This window comes from Acyrthosiphon pisum, chromosome A2, assembly GCF_005508785.2.
Source record: "Acyrthosiphon pisum isolate AL4f chromosome A2, pea_aphid_22Mar2018_4r6ur, whole genome shotgun sequence".
Classification (NCBI taxonomy): domain Eukaryota; kingdom Metazoa; phylum Arthropoda; class Insecta; order Hemiptera; family Aphididae; genus Acyrthosiphon; species Acyrthosiphon pisum.
In genome coordinates, this window is record NC_042495.1 from 98,685,751 (window position 1) to 98,709,082 (window position 23,332).

A 23,332-nucleotide genomic window follows, 5' to 3' on the forward strand; every position below is an offset into this window, starting at 1 on the left:
GGCTCGTGATTTTACAATAATGTATTTATTCTCCGAATTTTGAGTTTTGTAATTCTTTAGGACACCTAAAAATCGTATTTTCAAATACTTAGAATTTTAAACATTATAGTGTCTACGCTATTTAAGGTCTGCTCTATATAATGTGGTGTTCAAAACTTTCTTTTTCATTCACTTTGTGCACATCATTGTCAAAATGAAGTGAATGATTTATTTTGAAAATGTCGATGTATTGAATTCAAACGAGGAGTAGTTTCTAAATATTATACTGTACTTACACTTAGGTATAATATATAATAGATAATATCGAATATTTAGTTATAATACTATTATACATTGGTACCTACGTATTTACAACATGTGGTAGTAAATAAAATATATGTTAATCAGTAGTACTATTTACTCAAGTTAATTATTTTAAAATTACCCGTGATTTATGAACAACCATTAACCATTGGTTTTAAGCACATAATATTCCCATATTCAATTTTGAATTCAAATATTCAATATAGATTTGTTCGTTTAAGTAGGTACAGGCATTAAAACAACTCTATAATACTAACACGATATGGAATATTATAATATTGTAGGTAATCATTATTGTGTAGCTGCAGTGAGAACGGGGTGAGCTAAAAAAAATCACCCTGTATAGTCGGGCAGTGGAAAAATAACGGCTGCGGCGGCGTTTCCGATTGTCCGCGCCGAGTGGGTTCTCGTACACCTCTATTTTTAGAGGGATAGCACTAGAACGAAACCGAGCCGAGTGACTTTCACCGCGAGCTTTGCGCGTGCACCTACCTATATACCATATTGTTGGCCGCCTTCCACGGAAAACCGCTGGGGCGGCGGGCGGACGCGTTCCAAAATTGGACTGCGTGTGCGTGCGTGGTGTATATACGTCGTGCGTTCGCATGTATAATAATACTAATATGTGTTTAGGATAGAATCGATGTGTCTGTGCACATCAAACGGCATCGCGTTAAACGCTTTTTAGGTCAACCTCGACGAGCTCGTCCGGTATAATGGTCTTCAACGACGACGCGCAATGACCGATCGACAGCTGCTGATCGCGCATAATCGCGCCCGTGTGTAGGTATGGGACTGTGCATAGTAATTTGTGTCCTTTAACGGCCGCGTATAGGCCTGCTGCAGCACGGTTTAGGATGGCGATTATAGCTCGAGGGAAGAAAGAAGGAAAGAAGCTTGTACTTACTATAATACGAAGAGTAAATTTACCCATTGTCAAACCTAATGACGACCAGATTAGTTGTGCTTTTTATTCGATGATTATATATATAGGTACATTAAAAAAAGCCATGTACAATATATAAGCCATATTTATACATCACAACGTAAGAAAACCGCTCTACTTCCGATTACGGTATAAAGAATACCTAAATAAAAAAAAAAACAGTAAGAAATTATGTTTCCATGTCAAATATTTTAGTGATCTACTATTAAAAGTAAAAGTATACTTCAAACCGTGTATAAAATCAATTTTTATCGAAAAAAATCACGACCCTGTATTATGTATAATATTATATTATGATGGAGGCACTGTCTTTCTGTATGCATTACCTATATACCATTTTAATAATACCTGCCGACCTTGCAGTGTATATAGTCTTAACAAACACTCGCGTTTGCGCCACTCCACGGCGGTCTTACGACACGCGTAAGTACGAATATTATAATATATCTATTGGCGTACGTCATAATAATTAATAACATAAATCGTATTATCCGTACACATTACAATATACGTAAAACAATAATACCCATGTACATGCGCACATATATATATATATATATATATATATATATATTATGGTGATATATTCTCGTGCTGCAGCTGTAAATATATTATATATTATTGTAGTAAACGCACACGAATAGGTTTTAGTATATATAATTATTATTATACGTTCTCTCGTGTGTGGTTGAAGAGATGACGATCTGCAGCAGCGGAGAATGTCGACGCGTAAAACCTAGGCCTGTAAATAACGCGTCCCTCCCCCCCCTCACACCACCCGATCATGATCATTGTTTTGTGAATATTATACACTCACTGCAACACGCACGCTCGCGTATAATATTGTAAAATTTAAAACGAGAGGACGCGACCGGAGAGAATAAAATTATTATTATTAATATAAGGTCGGAATATATTATTATTATTATTATTATATAAACGCGCGACGGTCGCGGTTGTCGTCTCGACTCTCGAGGGAATAACGCGCGAGCTGCGCTGCACCGGCGTGCGCATGTGGCTCGGAAATAATTGTAATAATAATTATCGTTCAATTGGCAACGGTTCTTTTTTAACTGGAGGGCACCCGCTCGCCTCTCGACGACGAAATGTCGCTTCTGCAGTGTATCGTACGATGTATTATATATATATATATATACGAATACACATATTATTATATAGGCCAATTTAAAAATGTTGTGACCTCAAGCACTGGAAATATCACGGTCAATCCGTTTTCTACGTATTATATTATTATGTCGCACTGTATACTCGTAGATTGCTATATTAGATGAATATAAACTATGTACAGAGAGTGGTTCTTCGTCGTGAACCAGGCTGCAATATCTTAACACAGCGGTTCTCAACCTGTGGTACTCGGAAAGCTCGTGGGTGGTACGCTAAGAACATCTCCCTAAATAAAATAAAATGGAATGGATCATTAGAAATTCACGATAGAAATTATTTGGTGTATTTGATATTTTTAATAATAATATAAATAATAATTTTAAATATTTAATTTTCTTTTTATGCATTAAATGCTTATGTTATTATCGTCATCTTGTAGTTCCTAATAAAATAAAATTCCGCATACATGTAAAATAATATTTTTGATAATCAAAAGAAAACATTATTTGGTCAAGTGGTACATGAAAATTTTCAAACTGTATAGGCGGTGCGCGAATATAAAAAGGTTGAGAACCGCTATCTTAAAATATAAAATTCCGGGAATTAAATGCGTAGAACCTCGCTCGTAAAGGGTTTACTTCATAATATAATCAATTATCGGCGAAATATATATATATTGCACATATAAAAATATAGTGGTAACGTTCACACATCAGCTTTAAAAAAAAAAATGTATACAAAATATATGTATCCGTAAAATATATTTCTTTGTAACAGTTTTCTTTCGCGTCGCTTAGTCTTCGTGCTATGATTTTTGAATGCATTTTCAAATCTCAGTCGATTAGCAAAATCTTAGGTATTGTTGGTACAATATTAGTAGCCTATAAGTTAAATAATATGTAATGTCAGAGTGAAATTACTTATGAGAATCTATTGGTCGGAGCGCGCCCGCGATTTAGAAACAGTAATTATTTAAACCTACTTATAAATTATAATAATAATAATAATACTAATAACACTGCGTGCAAAGCGTGTAAAAATATTATAAATACGATTTCATGTATAATAGTGTAGGCATTTTTCAACGAAATCACTTCACGGTTTTCACATACAAATTATAACATTCCGAACGCAATTATTATCGTAATATAATATATATAAGTATATACATATAACACACACACACACACACACACACACACGTGTTATATTATACACCATACACATATATTATAATAATATGTTAAGACGTCATTAATAACGACTCATTATATTATTAAACAGCATAACATAATATAGCTGTATAGAGTGAAGCGTGGTATGTTTAATTATTATCGTCAAGACACCGAGGAGAGTGAGAAGAGAAAAACTAAAACCATATTTCGGTGGGATCGTTTTCAGGCGAACACGCGGTGTGCAACGACGATGGGCGTTGCACATGCATGTTGCATATTATTACAATAATATATGTGTATAATATTATGATATATATCATGTGAGTATCATTATCATTATTGTTATCATTGTATAGCGGAGGATCGGGTATAGTAAGGTTTTAAGATGACTCTCGCCCGTGAACGATAATCCGTCGAGTCTTATATAATATGTACGCACACATCACACATTATAATATACAGTGTGATCGTGGAGCGATAACGATTAAATATATTACGGCGTCTTTCGAGAAAAAAGCAAACTAGCATTCCGTATAATATATATGTATTCATTACCTTAACCGTTTATATTTTTTACCGTCTCCGTTTAACCTTAAACGTATATTATATTCGTTGCGTACACGCGCGTGCATATAGATAGGTCTACGCCCCGCACGACCAAACTAGCGAGCGCGTGTAATATATTATATTATTGTATATTAAGTACCTATACCTATGTTTCGCGCTTTCTCGATAAATATATTGAAAACGGTTGTCCTCGATGCGTTGCACCGTTAGATATATTCGACGACAAATCGAAAATGGCAATATAATTGTATATAATAATTGATACACGCGATTGTGCTAGCAGCTATATATTATGTATTGGATATTATGTACATATTTTATACCCAACACGTACCTATGTACCTATCCAATTATTTTTTCGTACTTTACGTTTGTGGTTTCTGAGTGGGGGTGTAGCAGGGGAAAACATTAACGAAGATACGTTTACGATACAAACTCAGTCAGAATTCTTCAGGGTAATGAGGGGGTCGAACTTTGAACCCAGCCGAAAATCACCCCCTCGAGTCCTTTCTGGATACGACGATCGTGGAGACGAGGTATAGATAATATGCTTCTACGACGCGTAGGTGGTACTATATAGATACGTCTTAGAAGGTAAAACCGACTGCAGTTTTATAATATAGTTAAATGACAATAATTGAGGTTCAATTACCCTGCCTTCTGTTCAACGACGGCCGTCACAGACTAAGATAAAACCTTATCCAAACGTATATATATTCAAATTATATCATATATATATATATTATTATGTATTATTATGTATTACATAATTTACAAATTTAACATACGTCTTCTAGATCTAGAGTAAGTACTTGGGCCATGCTGCAATATTCACAACAGAATTCTCACGGTGACATATTTTTAAAATGCTAATCGTCATAATTTCTTTTAATGCATACGATATCACGTGTATTACAACACAATCGTATAATAATAATAATAATATGTCGTCGTCGTCCACCCTTTTTCGTGTAATTATAATAAGGACAGTCAAAATCTGTTTTCTCACGATCCGCCAATACCACACGGCGATATGCACATAACCGTATATATAGGTATTTGCAACTCACACAAACGCATATATTCTATGTAAATAATATTATGTAGAGCGATACAACACAATAAAACCGACGGCGTCCGCGGCGGCCGAACGGAATCGTATTAATATTTAAATATTATTCAAATGTGCCGACGGTGAGTAAAAAAAAAAATACAGTCGACGGATGGGTGTTAAAAGGTATCACATAGGTATATGATGGTATATACCTATGTGTACCACACCTTTTTAATCCTTTTCGTTTTTTTCACCTTTATCGCGCCGCGAGCGGTGCTCGCAATATATGCAAATGCGTTGGCTCCGATGTTTGTGACGACGACGACGACGACGAAGGTAGAAGGTTCCTAGTTCCCACACGTCGTGGAGGCAACAAAGGCGACGCCACACGCGTATAATATGCAAAATAGTTTACCTCTTATAATGTGCGGCATACGTATATACTATATATATATTGTATTATTGTGCGAAAACGACGTCTTTTTAATAGAATTTTCCTTTTTGTTATTGCCGCCCGTTGGATGCATTTAGATATTCACATGTACAATTTTAATTTATAATAATATATGAAATCGCGGGACGCGGTGCACTCACGACCAACATTTTATATAGCTACCTATATATATGCAAATATCTCGTCTTTGCCGGTATATACATTTCCAGCTGCGTCCAGCGAATACGCTGCGAATTTACTGCGACTATTATTGTGTGTGTGAATTTTTCTATCGATGGAAATGAAAATTTTTTTTTAAAAAGTTACCTCTTTTTATCACGCAATCATTTTCTCAATTATTATACCTATAGGTTAGTCTACTTTATATTTATCGCGTCATTTATATATTTATATATCATATACATAACATATTGATATATGTTTTAGAATATCATTATTTTCTCCTATCGCAGGTATAAAAAGGTAAGCTTTATAATATGACGTATAATATTATTAGGATAATATAATAATAGGCGAATTATTTTTCGGTCGAAAACGCGCCCCGCAAAACATCGACCCTATATTATATATGCGAACGATGGTACACGCAACCGATGCCTATACATTATATTATTATTTATGTTTTAAACTGTATTATTCGATAGTATGATCATGAATGTTACATTATAAACACGGTGTATACAGTGCACATACATATGCGTGTATATACGAGTATTTCGCGTCTCAATATTCGTTTTATTTAAATTATTCGTCGTTCGGTGTATATTATATTATATACCTACATGCATAATAATATGCGCTGCGCCGTTTGAGTTTTACAATATTATTACAATATGACCTCGTGCACGACCATGGCTCACATATTGTTATTACTATACTTATACCATCATGTTTACGGTATACGCAACGATATTATTAGGTATTATTATTATTGTAATTGTATGAATGAACGTCGAATAATATTTTGTTTTGTTTTCGAAGAGTCGCTAAAAATTCTGCAAAAAACCTATACATACGTTTTGCGTGTGGTATATACATAAATCGTACGGTGTCCGCAGATGATATTATATTATTATCTGCAGCGGCGAATATAATATGCTAATTTTACTTATTCATCGGCGGACGCCGTTTTATAATATATTTATTCTGTCAATTTTTCAAACATTCCCGGTGAGATTCGATTTATCTCCATCATTTTTTTTTTCTTTTCATTTCCTTGCGTTAACGACTTCCGGACGATGACGACGACGACGTTTATAATAAACGCCATCGTCGTTATTGCGGACGCTTGGTAATTCCAGGAAAGCTTCTGTACCATTTGTGAAAAAACTATATATATATATACGAAGCGCAGACCACTCAACGCTCGTCTCTATACCGGAGATGATCTATATAAGAAGATTTCCAGGCGGTATATATGGGATGTGGGACTGCGTGGGAGAAACGATCTAAACCGCGGGTAGCGCGTTATGCGACTGGACTAGAATAAAAATAAAAAACCACCCCCAAAACGAGATACGTACTCGTGTATAACTATATGTATATATATATAGGGTTCTAGAACACCGCGCCGACAACACCCCTCGCACCCGTTCGCATTGTTTTTTTGTCGCGTCGACGGCAGTAGACTTAAGCGTTATTAATCCGTCGGGAGGACGTCTCGAAGATTTTTGCACGACGGCGACGAAAATATCATAACTCGGTGCTCGTTTCGCTGGGCGGTGAGACGCGCTATAAAAAATATATCATCGGCGGCGGCGGCTCTGGAACCTGCAGCAGCCGACGATTTATGTCTCTCCGCACATTCGCACCCTAACGCGATCCAAGACATTACGGTCATAATGTAGATTTGTAGTCTCTATATTATATTATTATATTCGCGCGCCAGCACACACACACACACACGTGTATATGTATGATATATATTTTCGGTCGCCCTTTTCGGCGGAGGTCCTCGCGCGCGCGAACGACGTTCCCCTATATCACGACCTCACCCCCCACCAGAAAATTGATATAACCTTCCATTTATAATGCACAATATTATAATATATATTAGGTATATCGTACGACGGGCGACGGCGACAACGAAACCTCTGGCGTCGGAGACGACGACGACGACTACGGCTGCGGAATATTGTTCAACGAGCGCACACCGTTCGGATTTTAATATTGTATATTATAATTATTGTTATTATTATATTGTATGTGCGTGCGGTGAGCGACGACGACCGTGTGAGTCGACGTCTACTTTGTCCTACAATTGTTGGGATCGAATCACAGAAGTATTGCATTGTATTGGAACCCTATGGCGATATTATTGGTTTGCGAAAAAATTAGTTTTTTGTTTTTACTTGCCGACCAACTTGACTAAGTTAAAACATCGTCGGACATATTTTTATAAACATGTGCGTGGTACAATTTGTTTCGGTTGTAACAATACAAAATTAACGGAAGTTTGGGCAAATAATAAAGATCGTGCAGGATGAATTGTATTTGCATTGCATTACGGGGAAATGGTTTCACGACGACCAGAGCGAAACATTTTTTTATATAAAAATATTATAGGTATTAACCTGCAGACATCAATGTACCGATTCCTATTCAAATATAGGTATTAGGTACATACCCTCTGGCCTTTTTGGTTCCGTTTCAGTTCCTGCAGGACGATAGTCGCGTGTTCACCTCGTATAGATTTATTGTATCGATTACTGTATAATATATTACGATATTGATCTCGATCGGGGTGGACAACACATAAAATTTATCAAAAACGAAAAACGCGAGATTATCGTTTACCGGCAGAAACAGCAGCGATTCACACTGTTGTACGACCTATATACGTAATGTGTTATACAATAGGCGCACATGAGTGCGTATCGTTTTGCGATTTTCACCACTATAATAGACGATGTCGAATAATAATAATATAAATTACATTATAATTACGTGAACGCGGAAAGTGAAAAAGGCCGAGATACAGGTAATAATAATAAAAAAAAAATAATAATAACAATAATATAAAACATAATAAGGCCGACACAATACATAACAATAGGTCTCTCGCCGAATATCGCGTTTGCGCACCTGCATCGCGCGGTGCACATAATATAATATATAAATATAATAAAATATTATATTTGGGTCTAGACACTTTCAAGCGGCGCACGCCGCTGCGTATGATATGTATGAAATATTGTACACACAATACCTTTCTATACAGTATATACCTACGCGCATAATGCCCGCGTAATAATAACAATAATAAAAAACGTAACACTACAACAACACTGTATAATATAAGTACAGCTATAAAGGCATTATAGGTATGTACACACGATATTATAATAATAATATTAATAATGAGAAAACCCGCGACGGCACGCACTCGAGCGGGAAGCGGAGACGGAACGAGCTAGCGAGCACAGAGGTCAAGGGTGTCTCGAAAAACAGTTATAAACATCGAAGTCTCTCAGCTGCGGTGTAGTGTATGTATGCACAATATAACAACATAATACACACACATATTATAAACACTGCAAGACGTTACATGTACGGTGTATGTGTGTGTGAGTGTGTGGCGCGTGAGTAGACAATGACACACACGCGAGTGGTATACATAGTGTATAATATTATAACGTACACGATTATGGGGTAAACGAAAAAAAAAAATATGACGATAGTAACAAGTAGGAGAAACTCAAGTAATAAGCTTACAAGCCCGCGGGTTGCTGCCTCGGGTAAGCATCGGTCGGTCTGCAGAGCAGCGCACGCACTCCTCGCGTACATAATACGTGTACGACACTGTACCCATATCATGTCTATAGCTGCAGTGCGCGTGTCCATTGTTGTTGATGTTGGAGGTAGGTATATTATATAAAAGTATACAATATATATAATTTACATATATAAGTATACTTACAATATATATTTATACAAAAGTATATATATATATATAGTGTACTTACAATATATGTTTATATAAAAGTATGCATATATATATTTCAGTTAAACTATATACGCACTATAACTAAACACAATATTATCACGATAAAGCCGCCTGTATACGCGTGATAGGTATATAGGTACACACGACCATTGTTAGCTCGGCAAGGAGTTGCTGGGTTTTATACACAGAGGACCGGAGAAAAGATCGAGTTTTTTTACATACTCTCACACACACACACACACGTTGTCGAGTATAGCGTATACATAATAGACACGCGTGTAGCGAAATTATGACGGAGGACGAGGACGCTACACATATAATAATAATAACTATCGTCGGTTCGGGGTGAAGAAGTGTGATTTCCTGGGGTGGAGGACGGTGAAACACCGGCGGCGATAAACGCGAAGAGACGTCGGATTATAGGTTACGACGTCGATGTGTATCGCGCAGATAGGTACATAATATTCTGTGTGGTGGCTGTTATTACGTATTATTATTGTTATTGTTACAGTTGTGGTCGTCGTCAGGTGCAGGTAAATACGGCAAAATAAATTGTATGGTATAATCATACGTTTTGCAGGGTCGTGCAATCAGCACCGCGTAAATTGGACTCGTTTCAATTACATATACCAGAAATATTTCGGTCGTGAATATGTAGGCGGGTCGTGGGACTGCGAGCCCTCGAATCCAAAATGATCTACTTACACTGCTTGGGGATCCAACTGTAATAACGAAATTTCACACCCAAATCTAATTTTCCGCGAATTCATATTTTCATACAATCGTAGAGCTCGTCGCAGGAACGACCACAGAAAACCGCAGTCAAGAGTCAATCGTGTACCTGTACGCGTGAGGTATAATGCTGCAGTCGTAGGGGTAATAATATTGAAACACCCAGAGTCATCACTCATCACAACGCAGGTCCAGTCCAAAGTTTTGAATATTTTTAGGTATATATGCTGGATTTAATATAATATCGTCGTTACTTTATTAGAAAACATTGTTTGAAACAAAAAAATCATATGAACGTGTGGTATTCATTTTCTGGTTTATGTATACAATATAAAATCTGACATGATAATATTATGTCCGTCACACTGGGATGTTTCAGTTTTCCCACTACACGCTGATTACAAGTAAAACTTGTTTTGAAACAAAAAACTTATCGTTTAGTCCACAAGGAATCCATAGCTCGAAGTGGGGGGGGGGGGAGCAACTCTACTACTCACGTCAAATGTACCGCGATAGAGTAATATAATACAACCCATTAATAGGGATAATATATTGTCCATTTGTGTCTCGTCGTCTCATCTACCTACGAGAAGCACAAGCGCTCATTTTTTCTACCGTTTACACCTTTCATTGTTTACCATCACGACAATAATATTATAATAATGGGTGTATTACAATAATTATTAATCGGGAAATTCTCAAAATATTATGCGCATACGCGGTTTCCGCATTATGTTGCAGTTATACACAGTCGGCCCCGCGGGCGCGAATTAACGTTTTTTTTTTTTTTTTGTCCAACGCCTATGTGTGCCTACCTATACATATTATATTATACGATTATAGGTACCGCAGCTATCCTTATAATAATTTAACCCTGCCGCAGGGCGTTACCGGCCCGTCGGGTTATAATAATAATAATAATAATAATATATAATATGTAGACGGCAATAAATTACCGACCCGCCGATAACAATATTTTATTATTATTATTATATCGGATATTATATGCGTGCACACACATACATAATAATAATCACCTTTTCAGTGATATTATTATCGACTCGTCCGCGAGTCACTATTATCATATACAGTCGCCGTGGTCGTCGTGAACATATATACGTATTATAATATTCGTATATTATATTATATTATATTATATTATATATATGCTAATGCCGTCATACATAATATACGATCAGTGTTTGTGTGATTGTGCGGACTATAGAGGAGGAGGTTCTCGCTTGCATAATAATGCGCGTAGGTATACCTCTACACCTATCCTCGGGAACAATGCGATGGGTTTAAAGACGAAATCGTTGACAGTATACACATTTAATATTATACCGTATATCTCCACGTGTATATAATAATAGATCTACCCGCGTGTCCAATTTCGGGACGCGTTTTATCTCGTTTAGTCGTCGTCGTTTCACAGGGGTGGCGTGTGTGTGTGCGTGTGACTTGTCGCCGCGCCGCCGTCGTGAAATATGCAAATCGACCTCAGCCGCGACGTGCACTCGCACCTTTTCTATTTGAAAAAAAATTTAAAACGACATTGTAAAAAACGTTTAAGGCACTTGGGCGTCGCGGGACGGCGATAATAGCGGAGGACGTATACATACCCAAACGCAGACCCGGACGATCCTCCGCGGTTAAAAGGGTTGAAAACTCCCAACGCCACCAGCGCCCGGCCGTGTCTATTATATTATATTATGTTTATGTAATAACTTTTGTAAACAAAACCCCGCCGATGGCTGTGCGTACCTATACATTATTGTTACGTGTGCGTATGTATATAGGTTTAAATCTTCACGATTATCGTGATATATTATAATCGTTTCTGACGTATCGACGGGTGTGCATATATAATGCGAATAAGCGTACTCCGTGGGGAGCCTTTGCGCATATTATCGAAAACTCGTATTATTATTTACAGTGCAGGAATCCGTATGGGTAATCGATCGCATGTGTAATATTAGCATATTATTATATTATAGATTTATTATCATACTACGCTTTTATACACTATTTTAAGCAGAAAAACGTAAGGGTTCGCAAAGGCTGTCCGTTATCGAGTAGGTGTACTTTCTTCCTACCTCTGAGGTTTGAGGTGAGCTCAGCTATGTGCCTATATTATGTCCTAGGTCCAACTCTCGACAATTGTGCCGCCGCATAAATACACAACCCACATTAACGATAATATTTTCTCGTACTAAAATATGCAATGATGCAAGTGTCAAATATCATACGACATACCTGCCTCACTCGCGCATAGTCTTGTAATTTAAAACGATTTTTACTGAAATTACAACATATTATCTTCGTCCTATATACATACATAGTATTTTAATCTTATAACCGTATAACGAAAATACGTAGATATCACAAATTTGCAGCTCGATAACGAAAATATATCCATCACGTTCGAGATCAGATTAAATTCTGTAATCGCGACATTATTGTAATATTATATGCCACGATCGCGTCGTCGTCCATCTTCGAACTCGATTCTGATAAATATTTTAAAAGTTCAATCACTTATTCCGTCAAGCCCGTCCAAACAGAAGTTATAGTTTTTAAATTTAGGAGGACGGGTATAGACTATACTAGACTAGTACACTATCATAAAAAGTTATATACCTACTTATACATAGCAGGCGGGCCATATGCACTTTGATAAATAAATATTATGATCGCAAAGATGTAGAAGCATATATCGTGAACACGAATTTAATGTTATAATAACACGTGTAAGGTATAAAATGCTAGTTATATTTATAGGTACCTACCACATACGTCATATTGTCGTCGCGCCGCCGAGTATAACGACAAATTAAAATTCAATTACTATACACTATATATTACGGTTTGATGACTATTTAATTTCCCGTCGTTAGCCAAACTGTATAATATATAAGTATATTATACTTATATATATATAGAAGAACACCGCCCCGGCGCCTAATTGAAAAGAACCTATCAACACACTAGGTAGTCGTTAAAGAGGGCTATGTCATTATATTATATTAAATAAATATATTGTACAGAAACAGTTATCAACGCTTTTTTGGAGACCCCAAATTACAATAGCACCCACTCCCCGTGTACTAGTTGTCTAAATATTTTGAAAATTTGTCGATAAATCTCGATTACTAATATATTATATAATATTATCAATGTCTTTATACGGGTTAGAATTGCTTGAACTGCAGTAATATAGCTACAATCTATACTAATATAACTATAAGTAAGTAACTATGTAATTGTTCTTAAAAAAATGTGTCTACATGCTTACAGTGGCTTTTTACCTACATCGTACCTACCAACGTACCTACATCGTTATTTTTTTTTTAACGAAATGACAACAAATTGTCGGTGCATTTTTGGCCAGTTTTAGTGCTTTTAGTGATAAAATCTATTGATAAGTCTTGAGTAGATACATACATTTTGTTACATTCTGTTATACATTTTGTCGACGGCATGTAGGTATATACATCACATTAATCGTAACACGGTAATAAAATATTATGTCAGACAACGTCGGTCACATTATATTGTTCGTACATCGATGGGCTGATGATAATAATATTTGTATATTGACCTCCAAAATTGTCGTATATATAGACATTCTGAACGCACGCAAAACTCATATAATATATACCTATGCATTAAATGTATGTACTTAAAACACTCGACGGACATCACGACTTGAACGTTTAATGCATTTTTAACAACTAGCATAGTCGTATAGTAACAACTACATAGATAGGTATATAATATATATACGTGTCGTGTACGCTCCGAGAGAGAAAGAGAAGCGAATAGAAAAGAAACGTGATTTTTGTCAAAAATATGTGCCGAGATCCGTTGTTATAATATATATATAAATATATGTACCTAAGTAAAAAAACAAGTTAGCGTCTGTCGTTGACGTCGTCGGCGCATCTTCCCTCGTATTATTGTCGTGCGCGTTTATTTTACTCCTGAAAAAGTCAAACGGAATATATACAATATTATATAAAATTTATAAACTTCAAATTCGTTTTTTTACTTCCTCTCAGTCTTTTTATACACGTAGGTATATATAGTCGTTCCGACGACGACAACATTCTTCCAAACATTCTCGTTACTCATTTTATTATTATTAATATTATTTCTTTATGCGTGCGCGTATACATCACGAGCGTTTTTCACTCGGTGTGCACAAAACGTAAGCCGAAGACGAAAAATCTAAAAAATATTAAAAAACCATCAGACTTTCGACTTCTACGCGTATAGAAACAGTTCGATCAAGCGTATACACTATAATATACGTAACGAAAAATATTCTCCAGTGATAAACGAATAACTCGTATTGATTTTTTTTTCGTTGAATTCGTATTTTTCGTATTCAAACACAGTCGTGCAAACGAACAACGACCAACATTTTACACCTATACATACATATCGACTTTATCGAGTACGCGTCGTATTTTTGAGAGGATTTTTATTCGTCGTTTGAATCTAATATCGTTTGATGCGCGTAGGTACCTATAAACATAATTATTATGTTTTCATTTTCATCGAAGACTTTGCAAACAGATCGAATCTCGAATGTCTTCTAAGACGTACATGGTACATATAACGATGGTTTTATATAAATGGGGACTATTATTATTATACTTTTCTAAATAGCTTTTAAATGTTTTTTTTTTTTTTATTAATGTCTTGTGAACGATGAAATTGTGTATATCCTACGGGCATAGACATAAAATTATTTTGTTTTACATGGGTAAATGGGTTATAATATCAATACAATTCTATACTCTTATATATATGCATACATAACATAATCGATACCTCGACTTCAGAGCGCCTACATAATAAATAATAAATATCTTCTCATTTTCTCCTGTTTGCAAGTTGCCATTGTCTCATTGTTTCTCCATAGAAGTATTGGGGTGATTGTCTATATTTTATAGCATGAGTTATCTTACAATTAGTTAAATAATATATTATCTATTAAATAATACATATATAGTGTACAATGATCATTAAAATCACGATACTTAAAATATATATTAAATCGTTTCTATACTCTGTTGTATAGTCGTTAAATGCATTTGATAGGTACCTATAAGTAGTTTTTATTAGGTACTTAGAAACATGTCATTTCTAGTGTCGTATTATGGAAATAAAATATTTTACATTAAAAAACCGATAGTTTAATATACGAAGGTTGGGATGAAAATAAAACAAAAAATCTATTACTTTGAGTCAAGGCTGGGCAAGTTAATGATTTTTTTTAACTCAGTTAAATTAAGTTAATATGCACCAATAACAAAAAGTTAAAATTTAAAAGTTAATTTAACTATAGGTTAACTCAGTTAAGTTAAAAGTTAATACACAATTTTTGTTAACTTTTTATTAAGTTAAAAAAAAGTTAATTTGTTTATACAACGCTAACATACTTAATTTTTTCCAACCCAAAACTAAATTATAGACTATAGTGTTTATATTTTATACAGTGTTTCCATATTAGTTAAATTCGAATTATATACATTTTTTACTTTAAACAATTTACGGTAAATATTTTTTGACATGAAAACGAAATATAGGTACTGAAGTAGTGATATATGATAAAATTAAAAACAAAATAAATTAACTTAACTTACTTCTTGAAATGAAAAATGAACTCGTTAATTTCACGTTAATTAAAAAAGAAATTTAGTAAGTTAACAGTTAAGTTAATGAAAAGCCAAAATTAACTAGTTAAGTTAAAAAGTTAATACAAAATTAACTTATTAACTTAATTTTAACTTTTTAACTCGTTAATGCCCAGCCTTGCTTTGAGTAGCCCACGATCACAAATAAAAGATTAAAAATTCAAAAAAATTAATTAATCACGCTGTATACCTACGTATTTTTTATCAATTTATAAATATTTATTGTATTTCTAGACAGAAAGTATTTAAGGTTTTATATTTTTTTTCTATGCAGCATTACCACCGTAACCACCACCAGGATGCACCCGCTTATAATGGGTATCATTACTGTTGGCCCTATTGTGGCACTGCACTTAAAATATAATACAATTTTGCGTTCAAGCTAAGGCCACTTTATTATACCCATACACTCGTTCGTATGTGACATATAGAATTGGGTTGTACTTTTTTGTTAATTATTGCGTGTCCTAAATATTAGTTTTTGAAACAAAAAAAAATATTTTGTCGAGTTTTGTTACTTTGGTTCGGAAAACGGCATAATCACCATTTTATCGCCACACAGTCTTTGTGCGAGAGCTCTGCTATTTATTCGTCTATAAATATAGTTCATAGGAATACTTGAAATTAAAATATTGTCATTAATTATTATACTATGTATATTCATGTATAACCACATGTGTATGATGTAAATATGACAACTTCATAATATTATAATATCTTGTTGAGTGTTATCACTACACGATTTTAGTACCACTAACATTTTAGGTATATTAGGTGATTATACTTGTTCCGAGTTGCTCGTTTCTACAATATATTTTGTGTTTTATCTCACAATAATTTACAGGTTAATTAAAAATAAAATGTCTTGTCTAACGTTGTGTTTTTGAATGTTGCAGCTATTGATATATAGGTAAGAGTTTATTCTCCTAGAGCTATTCTTTGACGGTGGTCGAGTCGTTTACAATGTATGTGGAACGAATCGGTCTGCGGCGAATGAGCGGCGTTCCAAGACAACTGTATCGTGTAGCTTATTCCACTGCAGTATTTTCGATTCTTGATCTACGGTTAATATATAGGTTATAACTTATAAGTTATAACCGTCACAATAAACAAAAATTATTTTAATTGATAAATTTGTATCTACGAGCCATGCATTTTCTGGACAACATTGCATTTGAAAATTCAGTGGACAACAGATAAAGTCGCGTCCTACAGTTGTTGTTGCAACTATGCAGCCGAAATAGAATACGAGTTCCCGGCGGTGAATTCGTTTGTTTCCACTGATTATCATATTACAGGTATTATCACATTAAAATTACGTGAACAAAAGCTTCTGGTCTGATGAATTCGCGCATATTCATGTTTAAAGTATTAAAAGCTGCATAGGGATAAGTAAAGTAGTAGGGATTAACATAAAAAAATATAATGGAGAAAAGTTGTGAAATTTACTGAAAAAATATTGTTTGGGAAAAAACATTATGCATATTATTATTTATCTACAAGTATTGTTTAAAAATGTAACAAATATACTGCAGTGCTCGAATCGTTGATAGAAGATTTGCTATTTGGTTCTGCAAGGTAACCACTAACCGCGCGGGTTCCACCGAATACATATTACATTATACGTCGAAACGAATACATATACAAACGAGCTCGCCATGTACGTGCTCGATAAAACTTATTTTCGCATTCCGAATTGCGTATTTATTTATATATACCGCGGAGGAGCGCACGCACCACGACGGCTCTACATAATATAATATATATCGCATTATTATAATTATATTACACGCACACGGCGCACACTACAACACATCACATTATTATAACATTCACGTGTGTGTGTGTGTGTGTGTACGATATTATTATGATGACAACAATGATGGCTCCCGTCCGTCCATTTTTGCAGTTCGTTTATATTATTTGTTTTTCCACCCCGCGTTTCGGGCGCTCATTGTTACGCGTCACGTCATAGACATAGACGCTTCGGCGGCGCACCCCTTCGCGAGGCCGCAGCGGCAAGTCCGCCGTCGCTTATATACGACCAGAGCGTATTTACTGTGAACCTATATATATATATTGTATATATATAATAGGTATACGTATATGTATACATCACGCGAGATTTGCATACAATGCGAACGGGACTCGTTGCAGTGTAGGCATTGCATAAGATCCGCTGCACGGAAATACCGCGCGTATGCCGAGCGATGTGTACAGAGCGTTCACTTTATGTACATGTCGTAATATGTACACCGTCGAGTCGTATAACAGATACCGCGAGTTGGGTACCAATAATAATAGTGAGAAACTGCGCTCGAGTACATCCGTTTCGTAACAATAAATATATGTGGGACGTGCGCGCGCGGATCGCTCTGTATACGCAAGCGCACGCACACGTCGTGTCACAATATATGTGTATAGAATATTAGCCGCCATTTTTGCACATGTTGTACATGCGATACGTATTATGCATATTATGTGGGTTAGGCGCGTACACGCGTGTGCATGCACTTAACCCACATTGCACACAGTGTATGTGCAGCAGTATTGCATGGAGACCTCGCCCTGGTCGGAAGTATCGAGGCGGTCACGAGTCTGTAGCAGCGGCCCTCGTCATTGATCGCATAGAGTATTCTTCATATCTATATAGGTACACGTATTTCAGCGTGTATTTATACTGCAGCACTGCGGTGCACTGTGAATGCAGCACTGCGATGCACCGTGAATGCAACACTGCGATGCACCGTGAATGCAACACTACAGCAGCGCCTTTGGACTTATGTACGATATAGATGTGCTTAAAATACAGTTCGCGCCGGGTACGCGAGGTATATATGTATTATGTGGTGGGCGTCGAAACGTCTCCCATACCCCAGCGGTAATACTTGGCAGACGTTTATAGTTAGACCCCGAGGGCTGTGACTAGAGTATATTATGAACCCAGACAGGTAGACTACGGTTTCCAAGTAAACTCGGGGGATCCTGACAGACCGACACTGGAGTAAACCTAAAAAGTAGGCTTTTATAAGTATACTCCGCGCTATATCATTCCAAACGAAAAAACACGCTTAGTCGTAAGGTATAATACATACTTTAGTACAATAATATTATGTTAATCATCGTCTCGTGTCCTTGCCATGAGGTTCGTCCCCGTCAAAATATTATATCTTTTTCTGATAATAATATAATTTTTAAAATTGACAAATAGCACTGTGATCTGCGATAGCCCGATATCATGAACACCGTCGTCTATATAACATATCGTTTAGTACTAGAGTTGGCATTAAATAACGAAAACTTATAATGGGATATACGAGTATACACTGTGAGTAGGTATATTGTGCAATAATAATAATAAATATTTGGCGAGACGTTGGTAAAAACGTGTTTCTTTTTTTCACCCCGTCTTTCGAGGGCCCTTCGTTTAGCACCCGATCCGTATACATATTACAATAATAATAATAATATTATAACTCCTATTATATTCACTATTGTTATCATCATCATTGTTGTGCAGCAGTGCGCCGATCGAACGTTGTCGCGGTCGGGCAAAACAAATCATATTATATAAGTTAGGCGCTTATTAAGGGTTGGCGTAATTATTTCTACCTGTACGGCAATATTATATTATTATTGTTATTATTATTATATAAAAGGGGCGTTTTGCGGATATAAACCAACGACGTCGACAGAAAATGATTTTCGTTTTTATCGTAATATTATACGGTTTTTTTTTTTATTAGCTATTACGCGATGATACTTTACAAATACGTCTCGAACGATTATTATCATTATTGTCATATATTATAATTGGATTTTCGTCTTCAGCTCGCCGCAATCCCGTCCATCTGCAGTATAGGATGGTAGGCGGGAAAATATGCTCACATAATACACGGTTATCATTATAATAATATATATTGTAATATACATAAAATATATATATACGTTCAAAATGCAAGTCATACGGACTCTTATGGAAATAACAGCGTGAGTGCAATATTATATAGGTAGGTACGTTTCTTTTTCTCACAATTAAAACATACAAATAGGCATTTCGTTTAAGTTATTTAATACGGCGCAGTTATTAACCTTACGACGTACTTCTATCTATACTGTTGTTACCAAGAAAACGAGGTTTAGTAGAATATATACCTATATATAGGTGTATTATATACCGTACGCGCGTTTAAAAAAAATTACGTGGAATTATTGCCAACTATTATTATTGTAATTATTATTACCTTGTCCGTCTGTACATATATAGTTATGTACCTATATAATATATAAATATATACATGTTATGATAACGACGTACCTACGATAGTATAATAATATATTATGATTTTTTACTGCTGCAAACGCGCTTGTCATGCAATTTTAACGTTGCAGTCGTATTGTGCAAGGCGCGGTGATAAAGAGTGCAACGTGACTGTCTAGTGCATTTTTGGCGTGCAGTTAAATAAAAATATATAATATCCGTTTGGTTGTGCTGTGCAATAAGAGTCGCTATGATATGGGTAGGTACTACGTAGTACGTGATACCTGCATACCTACTTTATACTTGGAAAAAAAATACGGTAAACGCAAACAAAATAATATAATGGTAAACATATTAATAATAATAATGTCATCCTTTTTCTGGCACCTATACACACAATAATGTGTACAATATTAATATAACGTACATAATGAACCGGAGCGGTACGTTCTCAGTATGATCGCGCAGGGAAGTCAACGTATATTATACTTATCGTGGATCGTTTATCATCAATATAATATAATATACCCCGCGATTTGGGGTAGGTACATTATTATATATTGTGAGCGTGGCGACGGTGGTTTGTCGAGTAGGGGTGGAGAGGGTGCCCGTGTCCAACACTATCGTCGATTCTTTACATCAATGCTGTTTGACACATGCGTATTCGGTTGACGTACTACCTAAACCGGGCAGGTATGATACCTACGGTACCTACCCAATATAATACATATTACACATATAGTATGACGTGTATATGGCATCCATATTATGGATAAAGCGTGAGATATAAGTGTGTGTGTACAGTTACCAATATTCTGTAATATTATGCTGTATACAGTGATCAGGACTTTTCGAAAGAGATGGGTATACCATGGCATACCCTGTAGAGTTATCATAACCTATATGTTTATAGTTGTATATGTTTTGATTATAAATTAGAACCATGAACTAACATAGTTCATAGAATCTTAGTTCAAGAATTTAAATATTTTAATTATTTTTTTATATTACTGAGACGAAATCAAATATTAACTAGATTTCATAATTATATTTTCATAATCACTACAGGTACCTATACATAAATAATAAAATTATAATATTATAGTTGAAATCAAAATCCACTATTTTCGTGAGAATTGCGGGTTTTGTCACCAGAACACTCAGGCCCATGCGGTATTGTTTATTTTCATACTATCAAAAATAAAATAATTTCGATTAATTTTATTATCATTTTTTGTCATTATTTTATTTATATAATTATAATTTGATCAAATGTCTGTAGGTTTTTATACTGTTACATTATTGGAATTAAATCATAGTACAAATTGTTCAAATTAAAATATCTAAAACCAATAAATAAGCTAAATAAAATGCATGTTATTATCTTTTCGCATTATATGGCAAGTTATTTGTACCAGTTAAGAGTTTTTGGGCGGTTATTTTTTGTATTGAGCTACGTAGGTATATTTAAAAATACCGGCATACCCTGCGAAACAAGTCTGTGCACGCCTATGATGATGTGTAAGTCAAAGCGAAGACTCAAGTATTTGTAGATATAAGATTATTTATTATTAGGGGTTACTGGTTATATTTGAGTGAAAAGTCGCCGCCCGAGAAATTAGTTACGTTTTACACAAGATTTAATAATGGGAATTAACTTAGAGAGGCGGCGATGTTGAGGAAGAGGCTCAACGACCAAATTAAGTTATACATGACGTGTGAGGTGGTGGACTAATTCTAATTCTACTGTGGAAAAAGTCCTGTATTTATACAGAATCTACCCTGGCTATAAAACGTTAGGGATTTGTATAAATGGATCATAAACAGTGCCGACACAGAAGTTGTTTTTGTAATGTCGTCTTTTTATATTAGGTATATTATTGAATTATATTCACTATAGTTCAATATATGAATTGTTGAATAGGAATGATAGAAAGTGTTGTTTTAAATAATATGAGTCGTTAAATTTTTGATCAATTCAAATTTGCCCATCTTGAAAAGATTGTTGTACGAATATTCGGTACATCGCTTAACGTCATAGGTATGACATTTCAATACAATAAATATTTGGGAATCGATGCCGATTTAGGTGTTATTAATATTTGGTATATATTACGTCATAATATATCATAGGTAACATTGATATTTATTACATTATAGAAAAGTGACTCTCCCTTGGTTTACACTAGAATCTGTCACTCGTCGTTCCTGTGATCGGATGCTCGTCGTCACGTGCAAGTCGGAGTTGATCATCATTTAATACTACATTACACATACACCATATATTATATATATATATTATATGTAAAGACCACGCGCATGTGTATTTTTCGGCTTCGTGCACCGTCTTAGGCGCTGGACAACCTCCGAAGTATAATAATTGATAACAACAATTATTAGAAACGACCCGTCGTAATGTATTATGACGTGCTTCTCTCTGTATACGCGTGTTAATCCCCGAAAGAGCTCATTTCATTCGGATTTTTTTTTCACTCGTCTCGAGATTAACGCTGCGTGCAGCAGCAGATCGGCGGCGGACCTCCTGAGCGCATCGAAAATAATTAAACGCCGCACGCCGCACATGCATATAATAACGTATATATATATAGGTACCTGTATTATACTGGCCGCAGTTGTGTATGTATATATATATATATGTGTCTAAGTGTGTAACGTTTATTATATGTATATTCGTATATAGTTATTTAGTGGAACCTGACTGAGCGGGGAAAGGGTGACAGTGGCGGCGGTAGAATTAAAAATGCGGGTTGGGCCAAGTTCAACAAACTCTGTACCGGTGGCGAGCTGTTGTTGGTGAGTGTGTGTGTGTGTGTAAGCCTTAGTCGGTCGACCGGTTTTCTCGAAGAAATTCAAATCGAACCGCACCGTCCCGGACCCGCGTGGTCTACGACAGCGAGAGATATATGTACACGATAGACGAGAAGACTCTATAATATTAATAATAATAATATCGTACACGTCGAGGAGAGTAGTATAGTAATAATATGTAGAAAAAGGACGGGGACGCGTCTATATAACCCGATACGCGTTTACATATTATTAT

At 35.5% G+C, this 23,332-nt stretch overlaps 1 protein-coding gene across 2 annotated transcripts in view; it reads left to right on the forward strand.

Moving 5' to 3' along the window:
- The first annotated feature begins 20,331 nt into the window (after positions 1 to 20,331).
- LOC107883566 overlaps positions 20,332 to 23,332 on the forward strand; it is a 76,218-nt gene continuing 73,217 nt past the window's right edge. For both annotated transcript variants that reach the window (XR_003839386.1, XM_016803795.2), the window contains exon 1: positions 20,332 to 20,587. The gene's annotated coding sequence lies outside the window, so the exon portion shown is untranslated. The remainder of the gene's footprint in view (positions 20,588 to 23,332) is intronic.